We start from the raw sequence: 7,983 nt of genomic DNA, 5'->3' as shown, positions 1-7,983 counted from the left end.
AAGGCAATCAAAAGAAAACCTTTACACAACTAATTGAGATCTACTTAGGAGCCAGTAACACACATCCTTTCCTTTAACCTGTCAACAGCTACATTTACCTATAGGTATTGACAGCTCTCCTTCCAATGCCTAATTCTCATTTAAATTACCCTTCACAAACTTTACTTTATTTTGTGGTCCCCAGCGAGAGCTATCGACAATTGTAAATTTTTTCTTTCCGACGGCTACATTGACCTACGGGCATTAGAGACGCCCGCTCAGCTTTGCGCTTTTGTTTGCAATTTTGGTTACTACCGTGATTACAATTGGGATACATTACTGCCTATAATTCCTTTTTAAGCTGTTTCTATGTTTACATTTGTCCATTACTGACTCCAATTAAGTTTTCTATTACATTTCAATTCGAGAATGTACTTGTACAACAATGATAAACAATACTTACTGCCTCATCAATCTACTAATGACTATTACATTTATTCACTTTTTACTCATCTTTATAAATACATCTAAACCCTAAAAATTCATTATTACCTTAATAGCAAGGCCAACTATTTAGTGCCTGCAATTCTCTACCTAGTAGAGAGCGCCTTTTCCACACCTCTCGCTCCAGTTACATACTCGCTCTATTGCTTTGCACATATAAAGTTTTCCTCTTTGAGGTGATGTCATCTCTGCAATTTGTATTCCCAGGCAGAAAGCGAGCGAGCTCCGCTCATCTCGGCAGGCTTCGCTTTCACACCTGCACACAAAAAGAAACATTGAGAAATATCATTACATCATAAACTACAACACCCATCAAAACAATTTACTATCCTACCAATGTAAGACACAGGCAAGCCCACCTGCTTCACAACCCACTCCTCCTCAATGTTGGCCTTCTAGTCTCACTCACCCCACCCTTCAACCACTACATCCACAACCCTCTTCCCATGATGGTCCACTAAACATACCTCCCTCCAATGACAGGGAATTGGCACATTCCAGGGGAGAGCTCCCCAGGAACAGCATTCCAGGGGAGAGCTCCCCAGGAACAGCATTCCTGGGGCCTTGAAAAATCACCCCACCTTCAAAAACCCTGGCCCAAACACTACCCAAACATTGGCAACAAACATCACCTCAAGGAGCAGCCAGAACCAGGGGGAAAAAAAACCCAGCGGGGCGGGGGGGGGAGTCCCCTGGCTGGGGTTTGTTTTGTTTTTTTCCTAAGCATTTATTAAAAAAAAACAAAAAAACCAACCCACACTTCCACATACAACCTTCAAAGAAAAATAAAAAACCACACCATCATACAAGGTTAGACACATGCAAAACACACCACTCATTCAGCTACCACACAAACCACCCCTCGCTCTCAGCTCATCCATTCTGCCGCCCGCCTGCCACAACGGGCCGTCGCCCCGTGACCGATGCTCCCCGGGAACGCCGTTCCCGGGGGCCTCCAAAAATGCCCTGCCTGCAAAAACCACGGCCCGAGCCTGACCTCCGTCCAAACATTGGCGACGATCGTCGCCTCGCAGAGCGGCCGGGACCGGGGAAAAAAAAAACCCAGCCAGGGGAAAAAAAAAAAAAATCCCCCGGCTGGGGTTTTTTTTATTCTAATTTAAATAAAAAAATTTACTGTCGCAACATCAAATACAACCTGAAATAAAAAAATCCACACATACATGGTTAGACCCACTCAGAAACTAACACTCGTTCAACACCCACTCATTCCACCCCTCACTCAGAACAGATCCATTCTGCCGCCCGCCTGCCACAACGGGCCGTCGCCCCGTGACCGATGCTCCCGGGAACGCCGTTCCCGGGGGCCTCCAAAAATGCCCTGCCTGCAAAAACCACGGCCCGAGCCTGACCTCCGTCCAAACATTGGCGACGATCGTCGCCTCGCAGAGCGGCCGGGACCGGGGAAAAAAAAAACCCAGCCAGGGGAAAAAAAAAAAAAATCCCCCGGCTGGGGTTTTTTTTATTCTAATTTAAATAAAAAAATTTACTGTCGCAACATCAAATACAACCTGAAATAAAAAAATCCACACATACATGGTTAGACCCACTCAGAAACTAACACTCGTTCAACACCCGCTCATTCCACCCCTCACTCAGAACAGATCCATTCTGCCGCCCGCCTGCCACAATGGCAGATCGCCCCAATTCTAGAGTCATGCCTGGAACTGCCTCACCGTGTGCCTCAAAACATCACTGCTCCGCACAGTTCCAAAGCATCGGCCTTCATAACCAGAAGCCAAGGAAGACTCTTCACTACATGCACCGCTCCCGCTCCTTCTTTGCATCAAATCGTACAGTCTGGCAGAATTCGCTCAAGGATTCGCTCCGAGGATCCGAATCGCCCCACGGCACCTGCAAAACACAACAGAAGGGACTCTACGGCCCACTTGTCCATAGCCAGCAACCCCCAAAACCAGCCCACACAACCTCCACCCGAACAGGCCATGCTAATGGACAGATTAGCATCCCACACTTGGACCGTTCCACCCCAGCCAGAATCGCTACGCCCACAGGCAAAGCAGCTCCGCCTCAAACACACACACACACACACACACACACACACACACACTCTCTACAAACATGAGCTAAGGATACAAGAATACCACACAAGGTATGGTTAATGCCAGACCAAAAGACACAGCCCGAGACTATGCGCAACCGTGCCGAGGCCGCGTGACACAGAAGCTCCGGCGTGGCTTGCCACGGGGGAACGCCACGGCTCTGGATGAAAGACAGGCGATGAAACCGCGATGACCGATGGAGACAAATGGCTGGGAAAAATTTAAGACTAGGATGACACAGGGAAGAAACCCCTGGAAGAACTCTCCAGAAAGAGAGTCAGAGACGAGACCCGATGTCAAAGCCCGAGCGAGAGCCACGAGAAAGACTGGCCAAATGCACCTATGATGCTAAACCGGACCGGCGGCGTCACGCTTCTACGTCACGCCGCGAGATGAGACGCGCTCGATTGGCGCTATGCCGATAACTCGAGCCCGAGGAGGCGCGACAGATGGCTACCGCGATCGCGGTAGGATGTGAGAATGCCTGAGGCTCCTCAGGCATGAAGGCTAAGACAAACATCACCACATTAGATAAGGGACACATATGAACACACACTAGACATACTGCATGACTCCACCTGCCCATCCCAGAGCTGCTTTGCCGGTGCACGCATCTCAATGCTTATCGCTCCCTCTACCTGCACGAGGCTGACTCCCCACAAACTACCCTCCCGTTATGCCAATGTTTGGCCATGCGTGGTCTCTGCCACCCGTGGATTTTTGCCCCGCTACTTAGCTTTCACGGTGCCACGGGTCACGGTCCGCCCTCGATGGCCATCCTCAATGGCAGCTGCATCGCCTAAATGCAAGGTTCCTTTAATCGCCTCCTGCCCCTCGGTCACCTGCCAAGACAAACCAAAGCTGATTAATACACACTACATCTGTGAGAGAGGAGCCCTCCGCAGATCCGCTCCACTTCCAAAAATAACTCATCGCTGTCAAGGTCCTCCGTGGCGCTCGATAGTCGAGAGCGTCGTACCGACCGATCCGCCCCAAAGCGACCGACCGCTCCGAAGCCTGTCGTGCCGCTCCTCGGACCTCGATGCCTCGACCGTTCCTAGAGCCTTGCCGCAATGTGCCTGCAAAAACAACAGGAATACCATTGCTGAGTTACCGGTTTACCTCACGCTACCCCGCAATCCAATCGCGATCCGCTCTGCTCCCGCGCACCGAGACCCCAAAGTCGCTTTAACCCTCTACGCTGGCTCGGCAATGCCATACAATACAGACGCAAACAGAGCCGTGCGATGCACGTGCAAGTATAGGACCATACGATGCAACACGCTTAGATCACAGTCAAGACAAAACACAATACAGAGCGCTGCAGTGTGAGACAACACACAATAGGGGGTCGTCCAATGCAAGACAGTCTCAAATGGCAGTCAACACAAATACAGAGCGCTGCCATGCAAGACAACACACATTACAGGGCCATACAATGCAATACAAAACCAAATGCTGAGCGATACAACGCAAGACGGTCTCAAACAGCGGTCGACACAAATACAGAGCGCTGCAATGCAAAACACACAATACAGGGCCGTACAATGCAATACAAAACCAAATACAGAGCGATACAATGCAAGACTGTCTCAAACGGCGGTCGACACAAATACAGAGCGCTGCAATGTGAGACAAGATGCGATACAGGGCCATACATTGCAAGACGGTCTCAAATGGCAGTACAAATTCAAATATAGAGCAATACAATACAAAACCAATACAGAGCCAAACAATGCAGTGCAAATTCAAATACAGAGCAATACAACACAAGACGGTCTCAGATGGCAGTCGATACAAATACAGAGCACCGCAATGAGACAAAACACGATACAGGGTTGTACAGTGCAACACAGTCTCAGATCTCAGCCGATACAAGTACAGACCAATGCAATACAAAACCAAAGACAGGAGCGATACAATGCAACACAACACAACGCGCTGCAAAAGCGAGGCGGTCTCAGATGGTAGTCAAAACCAATAGAGTGTTGCAATGCAATACAAAACCAGAACAATGGATGTGTGAGAAGTCAGGCTTTAAGACCTAAGCCCATAAGGACGCAGGGATAAAATGCTGTAGGGGATCTCCACAGAAACAGAACTTTTGAGAGCAAAGCTGTCGTTCCGGCCCGGATCGCCTCCGCAAAGGCGACCGACCGGAAACATCCGTGAGGCAAAACACCCTCGAGGCTCCCTTCACGAGACGGGAAGCGCTCGACGGGCCCTACGCCAAAGCGACGAGGCGTTACAGACCCTACAGACATGTACTGAGGTGCGTGACGACTGCAGAGAGCCCGTGGGCCAGAACAGAGACACCTGCAAAAAGCACCGTATGAGACGGAACGCGCACGACGCAAATGACGCTAGGACACGGGCCGGAACATTCGCATCCTGCGGAACGGACCCCGGGCCCGCTATCCGCCCCCAGACTTAACGGAGCCTAAATAGCCCTCTCCGCAACCCTGACATTAAACCTCCTGCTGGCCCCACCCCACCCGCTGCTTTTGCCCCTCGACTTACCTTTCAGAGGGCAGGATCCAGAATCCATCCTCATCAGGAGCACATCATCTAACCGGGATGCTCCCACATTCACCGGGTTCCTCTTCATCACCTGCAACACACAGCGCCGCCGGTCACCGACACGCCGGCCGGCGCCGACCTCTACCGCGACGACACCCTCCTCAGAAGTGCCGCGCCGCTCCCAAAAATCAGATGTTGCGGCCGCCATCTCCCGTGGAAGCCGGAAAACCGGAGAGATAAAGTGCCCATTGTAATCAGAAGCGATAACCCGCTCTGCGGTTCCCACCGTGCCGCTCCTCTCCCCTCTGCCGACTCGCCTCAAATCCTCAGCCGTTTGAGGAAAGCCTTTACGGCACCGGCAAAACCAAAGAGAAACGCTCGGCAGAGTTACCGTGAGATCCTCGGCGATTTGAGCCCGAGCGGACCGCTTAACGAGTCTCTCGCCTGTTCTCCAACTGCTCGTGGCTGTGCAGCTTCGCCCCTCTGGAAAGGAGTGCGGCCCCTGCCAAAAAAAAGAGGAAAAAGTACATGCCGACATATCGCCCAAATCCTCTGCCCGCTCACGGCGCCTCCTCTCTCCCGCTCCTTTACCTCGGCCGCTCAGAGTCAGATTCTTCGGTCCTCTGTGCCGAGCCCTGCCCGCCACCTGTAAAACTGAAACAACAAAGTATGATTTTAGCTACATCAATAATACGACACCACAAAAAAGCGCTACTTCAGCACACCGGTCATCGCTCACCTTGCCAAAGTCCGCTCCGGTGCGGATATCCCGCTTCATACATCGATTCGCATCTAGAAAAGCATAAACTGAAAAAGCATAAGCTAGTCAGAACCGCCGACGGTTGCGCCGATCCGCCGACATCGGACGCCGGCCCGCCTTCACCCGGCGCTCCGCTCGCCTCTTCCGTCGCCCTTCGGCACGCGGCTCGTCGCTCCGCGTCGGAAAAACCCAAACAAACCGTGTAAAGCGAGTCACCCGGATGCTGACCGATAGCTTGGCGAGACCAAAGGTCTGTCTTCTTTTCACGTGTGCCTTCTAACTACAGCTGGGGGAAAAAAACAAACAAACAAAAAAACCCACCAAACCCCAGATATTGAGCCCCACATATACAAGCTAAGGCACATTCAAGATTCAACCCGCTCGACTGCCACACAAGCTGCCGCTCCCAGAAGGCCGGAGTCTGACCTCTGGCACCCGCAAAACACAATGAAAATAACTCTGTGGCAGCTGTCTACAGCTACTTGCCCAGAGATGAACTGTACGGGCTTTGTCAAAAGAATCTGAGCAGATCGACATGTTATCGCAACACCGTGCCTTTACGATTGCCACGCCCCTGGGCAGGGCAGCTCCGACCCCGACGCGGACGCACGCAGACGCCACAAATAACGTGACCGTGAGACACGAGACGACCGCGAGCGAGAAGACCGACTGCCGTAGGGAAGATGTGGCCGACAGAGAAGCCCTACGGTGCCACGACGGCGCAGACGCTTTATAGCGGCCTCCAGAAAGAGAGGCGACCGCTGCGGCCTGCGAGAGAAAGCTACCGTCAAAACCAGAATGACGGATGCATGAGAAGCCGGGCTTCAAGACCTAAGACCGTTAAGAACGTGGGAACGAAACCCCAGAAGACAACTCTGTACAAACAGAACTCTCAAGAGCGGAGCCGCAAGCGCCGCCTAGCTCACCGCCGAGAGAGATGACCGCTCAAAAACATCTACGACGCGACGCGTGCCAGACCGATCCACGCTTTAAGCTATAATTGCGAGACAAGAAGGCTCGATGGGCGCTATGCCGATAAGGCGATGCGCTCGAGACTCTCGGGAAGGCTACCGAGGTGCCTGCCGATCAAAGAGCTACAAAGACATTAAGACCCGATGAAGGTATGGTATAAGACGCAGAAGACAGACTACACAAACGACACAACACAGACACAGGCTGGAACTGCCCTGCCCACGCTAGTCTTGTGCCGAAAAGTTCCCGGACGGCCCTCTCCCCTACGTTAACTTCAAAACCCCTCCCTGCAGTTCCCAGCCTCGTCCCCTTCTCCCAGCCCCTCCCCATCCCTGGTCCCTCAACTTACCTTTCAGAGGGCCGGGGGTCTGAATCCATCCTCGACAAAAAAGACACATCGGCTAGCTGGCGTGCTCCTGCAGTTGCCAAGCTCTTCATCATCTGCAATAAAACCAAAAGACAAAACAGTGCTGACAGTCAGCATCGCACCGGTCAACGCCGACCTCTTCCGCAACGCCTCCCTCCTCAAAAGGGCCGCAGCGTTCCCCTTACCCTCATCGTAGCTTGCGGCACCCAAGATACCGAGAGACACCGACGTACGATTGTGCTTGAGAAGTCACCGGCCCCGGGATCCTCCTTGCTATTACCCAGCTCACCTCAAGTGCTCACCCAATTCCAGTGTAGACTCTCTTTTTGCTATTCCACCTACCCCTGAGTCCACACCCCTGGGCAGAGCAGCTCCGAGCCAAACACGCACATGCACAGACCGACGCCACAAACAATGCAACTCAAAGATGAGAGAGAACTCTCAAAAAGAAGAACGACTCCCAGGCCAGAGATGCTGTCAGGCAAGGAGACCCGCAAGGCCGCAACGGTGAGGCGGGGAGGCTCTACGGCAACCCCAGAAAAAGAGTCTAACGTGACGGCCCGTTACGAAAAGTTGCTGTCAAAACTGAGATGATGGATGCGCAAGAAGCCCGGCTTCGAGACCTAAGAACGTGAGGACGCAGGGAAGAAGCCCCGGTCCGTGAAAGCGGATGGCTAGAGAACAGAGCTGCTGACACAGCCCGGAACGAGACGGCAAAAGCGGACCGACCGGAAGCTGCCGAGAAGGGAGACCGATCCACGCTTTAAGTTTGATACGCGAGAAAAGAATCGCCCGATTGG

General features: G+C 52.4%; 2 long non-coding RNA genes across 2 annotated transcripts in view; both read right to left on the bottom strand.

Moving 5' to 3' along the window:
• The window catches only part of LOC127018526 (uncharacterized), a 2,699-nt gene extending 283 nt beyond the window's left edge, over positions 1-2,416 (bottom strand). The window contains exons 1-2 of the long non-coding RNA XR_007766758.1: positions 2,178-2,416; positions 1-739 (exon numbers count right to left, since the gene is read on the bottom strand). The exon at positions 1-739 is cut by the window's left edge and continues 283 nt beyond it. This is a non-coding gene — a long non-coding RNA (uncharacterized LOC127018526). The remainder of the gene's footprint in view (positions 740-2,177) is intronic.
• Positions 2,417-3,548: 1,132 nt separating this feature from the next.
• LOC127018709 (uncharacterized) lies at positions 3,549-5,909 on the bottom strand. The gene is made up of 5 exons (XR_007766815.1): positions 5,824-5,909; positions 5,676-5,738; positions 5,476-5,586; positions 5,085-5,175; positions 3,549-3,643 (listed from the first exon to the last, which is right to left on the bottom strand). It is a non-coding gene; the product is annotated as an uncharacterized LOC127018709 (long non-coding RNA).
• Positions 5,910-7,983: the final 2,074 nt, after the last annotated feature.

This window comes from Gymnogyps californianus, chromosome 7, assembly GCF_018139145.2.
Source record: "Gymnogyps californianus isolate 813 chromosome 7, ASM1813914v2, whole genome shotgun sequence".
Classification (NCBI taxonomy): domain Eukaryota; kingdom Metazoa; phylum Chordata; class Aves; order Accipitriformes; family Cathartidae; genus Gymnogyps; species Gymnogyps californianus.
Note: the sequence above shows the minus strand (reverse complement) of the source record. Positions and strands in the feature narration are given on the sequence as shown.